At 50.8% G+C, this 14,130-nt stretch overlaps 1 protein-coding gene across 2 annotated transcripts in view; it reads right to left on the bottom strand.

The window, feature by feature from the left end:
* Positions 1-14,130, bottom strand: part of HASPIN (histone H3 associated protein kinase) — a 213,268-nt gene that overhangs the window by 83,644 nt on the left and 115,494 nt on the right. The gene's annotated exons all lie outside the window — the stretch shown is intronic.

The raw sequence follows: 14,130 nt of genomic DNA, 5'->3' as shown, positions 1-14,130 counted from the left end.
ATGTTGTGCGTCTACCTAACCCTCATTAGAAATTGTGAAACTGAACCTTCTGATTTGTATATTAGAATGCCAAGTATATTGGCAGAGAGAGGAATGATATGGATAAGTGAATACAAAATGGAAGCTGGATGCCAGTTTGTCTATTGCTTTAAAAGAAACTGTTGTTTTAAATGTGATTTTTATATGTTTGCAGAAACTTTGATTTTCAGACAAAACAAGAAGTTAAAGCCAGCTGCACAGTGTATCACAAGACTGCGGTTAGCTAGTGTTTTGCAAAATAAGGAATTGTATTTTGCAGAATAAAGATAATTGAAAGTAGGTGAAAGGTAAAAATAAGAATTTACTTACCGATAATTCTATTTCTCGTAGTCCGTAGTGGATGCTGGGAACTCCGTAAGGACCATGGGGAATAGCGGCTCCGCAGGAGACTGGGCACAAAAGAAAAGCTTTAGGACTACCTGGTGTGCACTGGCTCCTCCCCCTATGACCCTCCTCCAAGCCTCAGTTAGGATACTGTGCCCGGACGAGCGTACACAATAAGGAAGGATTTTGAATCCCGGGTAAGACTCATACCAGCCACACCAATCACACCGTACAACTTGTGATATGAACCCAGTTAACAGCATGATAACAGAGGAGCCTCTGGATAGATGGCTCACAACAACAATAACCCGATTTGTTAACAATAACTATGTACAAGTATTGCAGATAATCCGCACTTGGGATGGGCGCCCAGCATCCACTACGGACTATGAGAAATAGAATTATCGGTAAGTAAATTCTTATTTTCTCTGATGTCCTAGTGGATGCTGGGAACTCCGTAAGGACCATGGGGATTATACCAAAGCTCCCAAACGGGCGGGAGAGTGCGGATGACTCTGCAGCACCGAGTGAGAAAACTCCAGGTCCTCCTCAGCCAGAGTGTCAAATTTGTAAAATTTCACAAAAGTATTTGACCCTGACCAAGTAGCAGCTCGGCAAAGTTGTAAAGCCGAGACCCCTCGGGCAGCCGCCCAAGATGAGCCCACCTTCCTTGTGGAGTGGGCTTTTACAGATTTTGGCTGTGGCAGGCCTGCCACAGAATGCGCAAGCTGAATTGTACTACAAATCCAGCGAGCAATAGTCTGCTTAGAAGCAGGAGCACCCAGCTTGTTGGGTGCGTACAGGATAAATAGCGAGTCAGATTTTCTGACTCCAGCCGTCCTGGAAACATATATTTTCAGGGCCCTGACAACGTCCAGCAACTTGGAGTCCTCCAAGTCCTTAGTAGCCGCAGGTACCACAATAGGCTGGTTCAGATGAAACGCTGAAACCACCTTTGGGAGAAATTGAGGACGAGTCCTCAATTCTGCCCTGTCCGTATGAAAAATCAGGTAAGGGCTTTTATAGGATAAAGCCGCCAATTCTGACACACGCCTGGCTGAAGCCAGGGCCAACAGCATGACCACTTTCCATGTGAGATATTTTAAGTCCACAGTGTTGAGTGGTTCAAACCAATGTGATTTTAGGAAACCCAAAACAACATTCAGATCCCAGGGTGCCACTGGAGGCACAAAAGGAGGCTGTATATGTAGCACTCCCTTAACAAACGTCTGGACTGCAGGCACTGAAGCCAGTTCTCTCTGAAAGAAAATCGACAGGGCCGAAATCTGGACCTTAATGGATCCTAATTTTAGGCCCATAGACACTCCTGCTTGCAGGAAATGCAGGAATCGACCCAGTTGAAATTCCTCCGTCGGGGCCTTTTTGGCCTCGCACCACGCAACATATTTCCGCCAGATGCGGTGATAATGCTTTGCGGTTACATCCTTTCTGGCTTTTATCAAAGTAAGGATGACTTCGTCTGGAATGCCTTTTTCCTTTAGGATCCGGCGTTCAACCGCCATGCCGTCAAACGCAGCCGCGGTAAGTCTTGGAACAGACAGGGTCCCTGCTGGAGCAGGTCCCTTCTCAGAGGTAGAGGCCACGGGTCCTCTGTGAGCATTTCTTGAAGTTCCGGGTACCAAGTCCTTCTTGGCCAATCCGGAGCCACGAGAATAGTTCTTACTCCTCCCCGCCGTATAATCCTCAGCACCTTGGGTATGAGAGGCAGAGGAGGGAACACATACACTGACTGGTACACCCACGGTGTTACCAGAGCGTCCACAGCTATTGCTTGAGGGTCCCTTGACCTGGCGCAATACCTGTCCAGTTTTTTGTTGAGGCGGGACGCCATCATGTCCACCTTTGGTTTTTCCTAACGGTTTACAATCATGTGGAAGACTTCTGGGTGAAGTCCCCACTCTCCCGGGTGGAGGTCGTGCCTGCTGAGGAAGTCTGCTTCCCAGTTGTCCACTCCCGGAATGAACACTGCTGACAGTGCTATCACATGATTTTCCGCCTAGCGAAGAATCATTGCAGCTTCTGCCATTGCCCTCCTGCTTCTTGTGCCGCCCTGTCTGTTTACGTGGGCGACTGCCGTGATGTTGTCCGACTGGATCAGCACCGGCTGACCTTGAAGCAGAGGTCTTGCTTGGCTCAGAGCATTGTAAATGGCTCTTAACTCCAGGATATTTATGTGAAGTGATGTCTCCAGGCTTGACCACAAGCCCTGGAAGTTTCTTCCCTGTGTGACTGCTCCCCAGCCTCACAGGCTGGCATCTGTGGTCACCAGGACCCAGTCCTGAATGCCGAATCTGCGGCCCTCTAGAAGATGAGCACTCTGCAACCACCACAGGAGAGACACCCTTGTCCTTGGGGACAGGGTTATCCGCCGATGCATCTGAAGATGCGATCCGGACCATTTGTCCAGCAGGTCCCACTGGAATGTTCTTGCGTGGAATCTGCCGAATGGGATTGCTTCGTAGGAAGCCACCATTTTTCCCAGGACCCTTGTACATTGATGCACTGATACTTGGCTGGTTTTAGGAGGTTTCTGACTAGCTCGGATAACTCTCTGGCTTTCTCTTCCGGGAGAAACACCTTTTTCTGGACTGTGTCCAGGATCATCCCTAGGAATAGAAGACATGTCGTCGGGATCAGCTGCGATTTTGGGATATTGAGAATCCAACCGTGCTGCCGCAGCACTACTTGAGATAGTGCTACTCCGACTACCAACTGTTCCTCGGATCTTGCCCTTATCAGGAGATCGTCCAAGTAAGGGATAATTAAAACTCCTTTCCTTCGAAGGAGTATCATCATTTCGGCCATTACTTTGGTAAAGACCCGGGGCGCCGTGGACAATCCAAATGGCAGCGTCTGAAACTGATAGTGGCAGTTCTGTACCACAAACCTGAGGTACCCTTGGTGAGAAGGGTAAATTGGGACATGGAGGTAAGCATCCTTGATGTCCAGAGACACCATATAATCCCCTTCTTCCAGGTTCGCGATCACCGCTCTGAGTGACTCCATCTTGAATTTGAACCTCTGTATGTAAGTGTTCAAAGATTTTAGATTTAAAATTGGTCTCACCGAGCCATCCGGCTTCGGTACCACAAACAGCGTGGAATAATACCCCTTTCCCTGTTGCAGGAGGGGTACCTTGATTATCACCTGCTGAGAATACAGCTTGTGAATGGCTTCCAATACCGCCTCCCTGTCGGAGGGTGACGTCGGTAAGGCAGACTTTAGGAAACGGCGGGGGGGAGACGTCTCGAATTCCAATTTGTACCCCTGAGATACCACCTGAAGGATCCAGGGGTCCACTTGTGAGTGAGCCCACTGCGCGCTGAAATTCTTGAGACGGGCCCCCACCGTGTCTGAGTCCGCTTGTAGAGCCCCAGCGTCATGCTGAGGACTTGGCAGAAGCGGGAGAGGGCTTCTGTTCCTGGGAACTGGCTGTTTGCTGCAGCCTTTTTCCTCTCCCTCTGCCACGGGGCAGAAATGAGGAGCCTTTTGCCCGCTTGCCCTTATGGGGCCGAAAGGACTGCGCCTGATAATACGGCGTCTTCTTATGTTGAGAGGCTACCTGGGGTAAAAATGTGGATTTCCCAGCAGTTGCCGTGGACACTAGGTCCGATAGACCTAACCCAAATAACTCCTCCCCTTTATAAGGCAATACTTCCATATGCCTTTTGGAATCAGCATCACCTGACCACTGCCGCGTCCATAACCCTCTTCTGGCAGATATGGACAGCGCACTTACTCTTGATGCCAGTCGGCAAATATCCCTCTGTGCATCACGCATATATAAAAATGCATCTTTTAAATGCTCTATAGTCAGTAATATACTGTCCCTATCCAGGGTATCAATATTTTCAGTCAGGGAATCCGACCAAGCCACCCCAGCACTGCACAACCAGGCTGAGGCGATTACTGGTCGCAGTATAACACCCGTGTGAGAGTATATACATTTTAGGATATTCTCCTGCTTTCTGTCAGCAGGTTCCTTAAGGGCGGCCGTATCAGGAGACGGTAGTGCCACCTGTTTAGACAAGCGTGTGAGCGCTTTATCCACCCTAGGGGGTGTTTCCCAACGTGCCCTATCCTCTGGCGGGAAGGGGTATGATGCCAATAACCTTTTAGGAATTATCAGTTTTTTTATCGGGAGAAACCCACACTTCATCACACACTTCATTTAATTCCTCAGATGCAGGAAAAACTACAGGTAGTTTTTTCTCACCAAACATAATACCCTTTTTAGTGGTACTTGTACTATCAGAAATGTGTAAAACATTTTTCATTGCCTCAATCATGTAACGTGCGGCCCTACTGGAAGTCACATTCGTCTCTTCATCGTCGACACTGGAGTCAGTATCCGTGTCGGCGTCTGTATCTGCCATCTGAGGTAGCGGGCTTTTTAGAGCCCCTAATGGTCTTTGAGACGCCTGGACAGGCACAAGCTGAGTAGCCGGCTGTCTCATGTCATCAACCGTCTTTTGTAAAGAGCTGACACTTTCACGTAATTCCTTCCATAAGCCCATCCACTCAGGTGTCGACTCCCTAGGCGGTGACATCTCCATTATAGGCAATTGCTCCGCCTCCACATCATTTTCCTCCTCATACATGTCGACACAGTCGTACCGACACACAGCACACACACAGGGAATGCTCTGATAGAGGACAGGACCCCACTAGCCCTTTGGGGAGACAGAGGGAGAGTATGCCAGCACACACAAGAGCGCTATATATATGTTGGGATAACACTATACAGAGTGTTTTTCCCCTTATAGCTGCTGTTTATATTATACTGCGCCTAATTAGTGCCCCTCCCTCTTGTTTTACCCTTTTCTGTAGTGCAGGACTGCAGGGGAGAGTCAGGGAGACGTCCTTCCAGCGGAGCTGTGAGGGAAAATGGCTCCAGTGTGCTGAGGAGATAGGCTCCGCCCCCTTCTCGGCTGACTTTTCTCCCGCTTTTTTCAGGAATCTGGCAGGGGTTAATATACATCCATATAGCCCTGGGGGTTATATGTGATGTATTTTAGCCAGCCAAGGTGTTCATATTGCTGCTCAGGGCGCCCCCCCCCAGCGCCCTGCACCCATCAGTGACCGGAGCGTGTGGTGTGCATGAGGAGCAATGGCGCACAGCTGCAGTGCTGTGCGCTACCTTGGTGAAGACTGATGTCTTCTGCCGCCGATTTTCCGGACTTCTTCTTGCTTCTGGCTCTGTAAGGGGGACGGCGGCGCGGCTCTAGAACCGGACTCCGAGGCTGGGCCTGTGTTCGGTCCCTCTGGAGCTAATGGTGTCCAGTAGCCTAAGAAGCCCAATCCACTCTGCACGCAGGTGAGTTCGCTTCTTCTCCCCTTAGTCCCTCGATGCAGTGAGCCTGTTGCCAAAAGGTCTCACTGAAAATAAAAAACCTAAAACTAACTTTTCCTAAGAAGCTCAGGAGAGCCCCCTAGATTGCACCCAGCTCGGTCGGGCACAAAAATCTAACTGAGGCTTGGAGGAGGGTCAAAGGGGGAGGAGCCAGTGCACACCAGGTAGTCCTAAAGCTTTTCTTTTGTGCCCAGTCTCCTGCGGAGCCGCTATTCCCCATGGTCCTTACGGAGTTCCCAGCATCCACTAGGACGTCAGAGAAATGTATTTTGATATTAAACAGTCATAATCACAAGATGTTGAGCTAATTAATTGGAAATCCCCCATAAGGGGAGTATATGAATTAATAATATATTCTGATAAATGAATTGTGATTGGTTTATGTATATGATTGGTCTGCAAATTTGATTGGATCATGTAACACTGTAATGACAAGTATATAAGATGGAATCAACGTGTCAATGTTCAGTTCATGATATTCTTTTATCGTGAGCTCTGTGAATTTCACATGCAATAAATCTACCAAAGAGACTTCATTGTTCTTCAATTATTTTAAACGGCTATGTCACCATTAGTAACAGATGCTGCCCTATACTGGGAGCGTGTAGCCAGGGGCATCACCAGAATACTGTAAGAGAACAGGATGACCTGTGACAGGGAATGGGGAGAGCGGTAAATGGGCTCCGGTGACCATTAGTAACAGATGCTGCCCTATACTGGGAGCGTGTAGCCAGGGGCATCACCAGAACACTGTAAGAGAACAGGATGACCTGTGACAGGGAATGGGGAGAGCGGTAAATGGGCTGCGGTGACCATTAGTAACAGATGCTGCCCTATACTGGGTGCGTGTAGCCAGGGGCATCACCAGAACACTGTAAGAGAACAGGATGACCTGTGACAGGGAATGGGGAGAGTGGTAAATGGGCTGCGGTAACCATTAGTAACAGATGCTGCCCTATACTGGGTGCGTGTAGCCAGGGGCATCACCAGAACACTGTAAGAGAACAGGATGACCTGTGACAGGGAATGGGGAGAGCGGTAAATGGGCTCCGGTGACCATTAGTAACAGATGCTGCCCTATACTGGGAGCGTGTAGCCAGGGGCATCACCAGAACACTGTAAGAGAACAGGATGACCTGTGACAGGGAATGGGGAGAGCGGTAAATGGGCTCCGGTGACCATTAGTAACAGATGCTGCCCTATACTGGGAGCGTGTAGCCAGGGGCATCACCAGAACACTGTAAGAGAACAGGATGACCTGTGACAGGGAATGGGGAGAGCGGTAAATGGGCTGCGGTGACCATTAGTAACAGATGCTGCCCTATACTGGGTGCGTGTAGCCAGGGGCATCACCAGAACACTGTAAGAGAACAGGACGACCTGTGACAGGGATTGGGGAGAGCGGTAAATGGGCTGCGGTGACCATTAGTAACAGATCCTGCCCTATACTGGGTGCGTGTAGTCAGGGGCATCACCAGAACACTGTAAGAGAACAGGATGACCTGTGACAGGGAATGGGGAGAGTGGTAAATGGGCTGCGGTGACCATTAGTAACAGATCCTGCCCTATACTGGGTGCATATTGCCTGGGGCATCACCAGAACACTGTAAGAGAACAGGATGACCTGTGACAGGGAATGGGGAGAGCGGTAAATGGGCTGCGGTGACCATTAGTAACAGATGCTGCCCTATACTGGGTGCATATAGCCAGGGGCATCACCAGAACACTGTAAGAGAACAGGATGACCTGTGACAGGGAATGGGGAGAGTGGTAAATGGGCTGCGGTGACCATTAGTAACAGATCCTGCCCTATACTGGGTGCGTGTAGCCAGGGGCATCACCAGAACACTAAGAGAACAGGATGACCTGTGACAGGGAATGGGGAGAGCGGTTAATGGGCTGCGGTGACCATTAGTAACAGATGCTGCCCTATACTGGGTGCGTGTAGCCAGGGGCATCACCAGAACACTAAGAGAACAGGATGACCTGTGACAGGGAATGGGGAGAGCGGTTAATGGGCTGCGGTGACCATTAGTAACAGATGATGCCCTATACTGGGTGCATATAGCCAGGGACATCACCAGAACACTGTAAGAGAACAGGATGACGTGTGACAGGGAATGGGGAGAGCGGTAAATGGGCTGCGGTGACCATTAGTAACAGATGCTGCCCTATACTGGGTGCGTGTAGCCAGGGGCATCACCAGAACACTAAGAGAACAGGATGACCTGTGACAGGGAATAGGGAGAGCGGTAAATGAGCTGCGGTAACCATTAGTAACAGATGCTGCCTTATACTGGGTGCGTGTAGCCAGGGGCATCACCAGAACACTGTAAGAGAACAGGATGACGTGCGACAGGGAATGGGGAGAGCGGTAAATGGGCTGCGGTGACCATTAGTAACAGATGCTGCCCTATACTGGGTGCGTGTAGCCAGGGGCATCACCAGAACACTAAGAGAACAGGATGACGTGTGATAGGGAATGGGGAGAGCGGTAAATGGGCTGCGGTGACCATTAGTAACAGATGCTGCCCTTTACTGGGTGCGTGTAGCCAGGGGCATCACCAGAACACTAAGAGAACAGGATGACCTGTGACAGGGAATGGGGAGAGCGGTAAATGAGCTGCGGTAACCATTAGTAACAGATGCTGCCCTATACTGGGTGCGTGTAGCCAGGGGCATCACCAGAACACTGTAAGAGAACAGGATGACGTGTGACAGGGAATGGGGAGAGCGGTAAATGGGCTGCGGTGACCATTAGTAACAGATGCTGCCCTATACTGGGTGCGTGTAGCCAGGGACATCACCAGAACACTAAGAGAACAGGATGACCTGTGACAGGGAATGGGGAGAGCGGTAAATGGGCTGCGGTGACCATTAGTAACAGAGGCTGCCCTATACTGGGTGCGTGTAGCCAGGGGCATCACCAGAAAACTGTAAGAGAACAGGATGACGTGTGACAGGGAATGGGGAGAGCGGTAAATGGGCTGCGGTGACCATTAGTAACAGATGCTGCCCTATACTGGGTGCGTGTAGCCAGAGGCATCACCAGAACACTGTAAGAGAACAGGATGACCTGTGACAAGGAATGGGGAGAGCGGTAAATGGGCTGCGGTGACCATTAGTAACAGATTCTACCCTATACTGGGTGCATATAGCCAGGGGCATCACCAGAACACTGTAAGAGAACAGGATGACCTGTGACAGGGAATGGGGAGAGTGGTAAATGGGCTGCGGTGACCATTAGTAACAGATTCTGCCCTATACTGGGTGCGTGTAGCCAGGGGCATCACCAGAACACTAAGAGAACAGGATGACCTGTGACAGGATATGGGGAGAGTGGTAAATGGGCTGCGGTAACCATTAGTAACAGATGCTGCCCTATACTGGGTGCGTGTAGCCAGGGACATCACCAGAACACTGTAAGAGAACAGGATGACCTGTGACAGGGAATGGGGAGAGTGGTAAATGGGCTGCGGTAACCATTAGTAACAGATGCTGCCCTATACTGGGTGCGTGTAGCCAGGGGCATCACCAGAACACTAAGAGAACAGGATGACGTGTGACAGGGAATGGGGAGAGTGGTAAATGGGCTGCGGTGACCATTAGTAACAGATGATGCCCTATACTGGGCGCATATAGCCAGGGGCATCACCAGAACACTGTAAGAGAACAGGATGACCTGTGACAGGGAATGGGGAGAGCGGTAAATGGGCTGCGGTGACCATTAGTAACAGATGCTGCCCTATACTGGGTGCGTGTAGCCAGGGGCATCACCAGAACACTGTAAGAGAACAGGATGACCTGTGACAGGGAATGGGGAGAGCGGTAAATGGGCTGCGGTGACCATTAGTAACAGATGCTGCCCTATACTGGGTGCGTGTAGCCAGGGGCATCACCAGAACACTGTAAGAGAACAGGATGACCTGTGACAGGGAATGGGGAGAGCGGTAAATGGGCTGCGGTGACCATTAGTAACAGATGCTGCCCTATACTGGGTGCATATAGCCAGGGGCATCACCAGAACACTGTAAGAGAACAGGATGACCTGTGACAGGAAATGGGGAGAGTGGTAAATAGGCTGCGGTGACCATTAGTAACAGATGCTGCCCTATACTGGGTGCGTGTAGCCAGGGGCATCACCAGAACACTGTAAGAGAACAGGATGACCTGTGACAGGGAATGGGGAGAGTGGTAAATGGTATGCGGTGACCATTAGTAACAGATGCTGCCCTATACTGGGTGCGTGTAGCCAGGGGCATCACCAGAACACTAAGAGAACAGGATGACCTGTGACAGGATATGGGGAGAGAGGTAAATGGGCTGCGGTAACCATTAGTAACAGATGCTGCCCTATACTGGGTGCGTGTAGCCAGGGGCATCACCAGAACACTGTAAGAGAACAGGATGACCTGTGACAGGGAATGGGGAGAGCGGTAAATGGGCTGCGGTGACCATTAGTAACAGATGCTGCCCTATACTGGGTGCGTGTAGCCAGGGGCATCACCAGAACACTGTAAGAGAACAGGATGACCTGTGACAGGGAATGGGGAGAGCGGTAAATGGGCTGCGGTGACCATTAGTAACAGATGCTGCCCTATACTGGGTGCATATAGCCAGGGGCATCACCAGAACACTGTAAGAGAACAGGATGACCTGTGACAGGGAATGGGGAGAGCGGTAAATGGGCTGCGGTGACCATTAGTAACAGATGCTGCCCTATACTGGGTGCATATAGCCAGGGGCATCACCAGAACACTGTAAGAGAACAGGATGACCTGTGACAGGAAATGGGGAGAGTGGTAAATAGGCTGCGGTGACCATTAGTAACAGATGCTGCCCTATACTGGGTGCGTGTAGCCAGGGGCATCACCAGAACACTAAGAGAACAGGATGACCTGTGACAGGAAATGGGGAAAGCGGTAAATGAGCTGCGGTAACCATTAGTAACAGATGCTGCCCTATACTGGGTGCGTGTAGCCAGGGGCATCACCAGAACACTGTAAGAGAACAGGATGACGTGTGACAGGGAATGGGGAGAGCGGTAAATGGGCTGCGGTGACCATTAGTAACAGATGCTGCCCTATACTGGGTGCGTGTAGCCAGGGGCATCACCAGAACACTAAGAGAACAGGATGACGTGTGATAGGGAATGGGGAGAGCGGTAAATGTGCTGCGGTGACCATTAGTAACAGATGCTGCCCTTTACTGGGTGCGTGTAGCCAGGGGCATCACCAGAACACTAAGAGAACAGGATGACCTGTGACAGGGAATGGGGAGAGCGGTAAATGAGCTGCGGTAACCATTAGTAACAGATGCTGCCCTATACTGGGTGCGTGTAGCCAGGGGCATCACCAGAACACTGTAAGAGAACAGGATGACGTGTGACAGGGAATTGGGAGAGCGGTAAATGGGCTGCGGTGACCATTAGTAACAGATGCTGCCCTATACTGGGTGCGTGTAGCCAGGGGCATCACCAGAACACTAAGAGAACAGGATGACCTGTGACAGGGAATGGGGAGAGCGGTAAATGGGCTGCGGTGACCATTAGTAACAGATGCTGCCCTATACTGGGTGCGTGTAGCCAGGGGCATCACCAGAACACTGTAAGAGAACAGGATGACGTGTGACAGGGAATGGGGAGAGCGGTAAATGGGCTGCGGTGACCATTAGTAACAGATGCTGCCCTAAACTGGGTGCGTGTAGCCAGGGGCATCACCAGAACACTGTAAGAAAACAGGATGACCTGTGACAGGGAATGGGGAGAGCGGTAAATGGGCTGCGGTAACCATTAGTAACAGATGCTGCCCTATACTGGGTGCATATAGCCAGAGGCATCACCAGAACACTGTAAGAGAACAGGATGACCTGTGACAAGGAATGGGGAGAGCGGTAAATGGGCTGCGGTGACCATTAGTAACAGATTCTACCCTATACTGGGTGCATATAGCCAGGGGCATCACCAGAACACTGTAAGAGAACAGGATGACCTGTGACAGGGAATGGGGAGAGTGGTAAATGGGCTGCGGTGACCATTAGTAACAGATTCTGCCCTATACTGGGTGCGTGTAGCCAGGGGCATCACCAGAACACTAAGAGAACAGGATGACCTGTGACAGGATATGGGGAGAGTGGTAAATGGGCTGCGGTAACCATTAGTAACAGATGCTGCCCTATACTGGGTGCGTGTAGCCAGGGACATCACCAGAACACTGTAAGAGAACAGGATGACCTGTGACAGGGAATGGGGAGAGTGGTAAATGGGCTGCGGTAACCATTAGTAACAGATGCTGCCCTATACTGGGTGCGTGTAGCCAGGGGCATCACCAGAACACTAAGAGAACAGGATGACATGTGACAGGGAATGGGGAGAGTGGTAAATGGGCTGCGGTGACCATTAGTAACAGATGCTGCCCTATACTGGGTGCATATAGCCAGGGGCATCACCAGAACACTGTAAGAGAACAGGATGACCTGTGACAGGGAATGGGGAGAGCGGTAAATGGGCTGCGGTGACCATTAGTAACAGATGCTGCCCTATACTGGGTGCGTGTAGCCAGGGGCATCACCAGAACACTGTAAGAGAACAGGATGACCTGTGACAGGGAATGGGGAGAGCGGTAAATGGGCTGCGGTGACCATTAGTAACAGATGCTGCCCTATACTGGGTGCGTGTAGCCAGGGGCATCACCAGAACACTGTAAGAGAACAGGATGACCTGTGACAGGGAATGGGGAGAGCGGTAAATGGGCTGCGGTGACCATTAGTAACAGATGCTGCCCTATACTGGGTGCATATAGCCAGGGGCATCACCAGAACACTGTAAGAGAACAGGATGACCTGTGACAGGAAATGGGGAGAGTGGTAAATAGGCTGTGGTGACCATTAGTAACAGATGCTGCCCTATACTGGGTGCGTGTAGCCAGGGGCATCACCAGAACACTGTAAGAGAACAGGATGACCTGTGACAGGGAATGGGGAGAGCGGTAAATGGTATGCGGTGACCATTAGTAACAGATGCTGCCCTATACTGGGTGCGTGTAGCCAGGGGCATCACCAGAACACTAAGAGAACAGGATGACCTGTGACAGGATATGGGGAGAGTGGTAAATGGGCTGCGGTAACCATTAGTAACAGATGCTGCCCTATACTGGGTGCGTGTAGCCAGGGGCATCACCAGAACACTAAGAAAACAGGATGACCTGTGACAGGGAATGGGGAGAGTGGTAAATGGGCTGCGGTGACCATTAGTAACAGATGCTGCCCTATACTGGGTGCGTGTAGCCAGGGGCATCACCAGAACACTGTAAGAGAACAGGATGACCTGTGACAGGGAATGGGGAGAGCGGTAAATGGGCTGCGGTGACCATTAGTAACAGATGCTGCCCTATACTGGGTGCGTGTAGCCAGGGGCATCACCAGAACACTGTAAGAGAACAGGATGACCTGTGACAGGGAATGGGGAGAGCGGTAAATGGGCTGCGGTGACCATTAGTAACAGATGCTGCCCTATACTGGGTGCATATAGCCAGGGGCATCACCAGAACACTGTAAGAGAACAGGATGACCTGTGACAGGAAATGGGGAGAGTGGTAAATAGGCTGCGGTGACCATTAGTAACAGATGCTGCCCTATACTGGGTGCGTGTAGCCAGGGGCATCACCAGAACACTGTAAGAGAACAGAATGACCTGTGACAGGGAATGGGGAGAGCGGTAAATGGTATGCGGTGACCATTAGTAACAGATGCTGCCCTATACTGGGTGCGTGTAGCCAGGGGCATCACCAGAACACTGTAAGAGAACAGGATGACCTGTGACAGGGAATGGGGAGAGCGGTAAATGGGCTGCGGAGACCATTAGTAACAGATGCTGCCCTATACTGGGTGCGTGTAGCCAGGGGCATCACCAGAACACTGTAAGAGAACAGGATGACCTGTGACAGGGAATGGGGAGAGTGATAAATGGGCTGCGGAGACCATTAGTAACAGATGCTGCCCTATACTGGGTGCATATAGCCAGGGGCATCACCAGAACACTGTAAGAGAACAGGATGACCTGTGACAGGGAATGGGGAGAGTGATAAATGGACTGCGGAGACCATTAGTAACAGATGCTGCCCTATACTGGGTGCATATAGCCAGGGGCATCACCAGAACACTGTAAGAGAACAGGAAGACCTGTGACAAGGAATGGGGAGAGCGGTAAATGGGCTGCGGTGACCATTAGTAACAGATGCTGCCCTATACTGGGTGCATATAGCCAGGAGCATCACCAGAACACTGTAAGAGAACAGGATGACCTGTGACAGGGAATGGGGAGAGTTTTAGCATTTCATGTCATGTCTGCCGCATTTCCCACAGTCCAAGGCACAATGAAAGCAGACACCGCAGTG

Source organism: Pseudophryne corroboree (assembly GCF_028390025.1).
Source record: "Pseudophryne corroboree isolate aPseCor3 chromosome 5 unlocalized genomic scaffold, aPseCor3.hap2 SUPER_5_unloc_2, whole genome shotgun sequence".
Taxonomy (NCBI): Eukaryota; Metazoa; Chordata; class Amphibia; order Anura; family Myobatrachidae; genus Pseudophryne; species Pseudophryne corroboree.
This window is presented reverse-complemented; position numbering and strand designations above follow the sequence as displayed.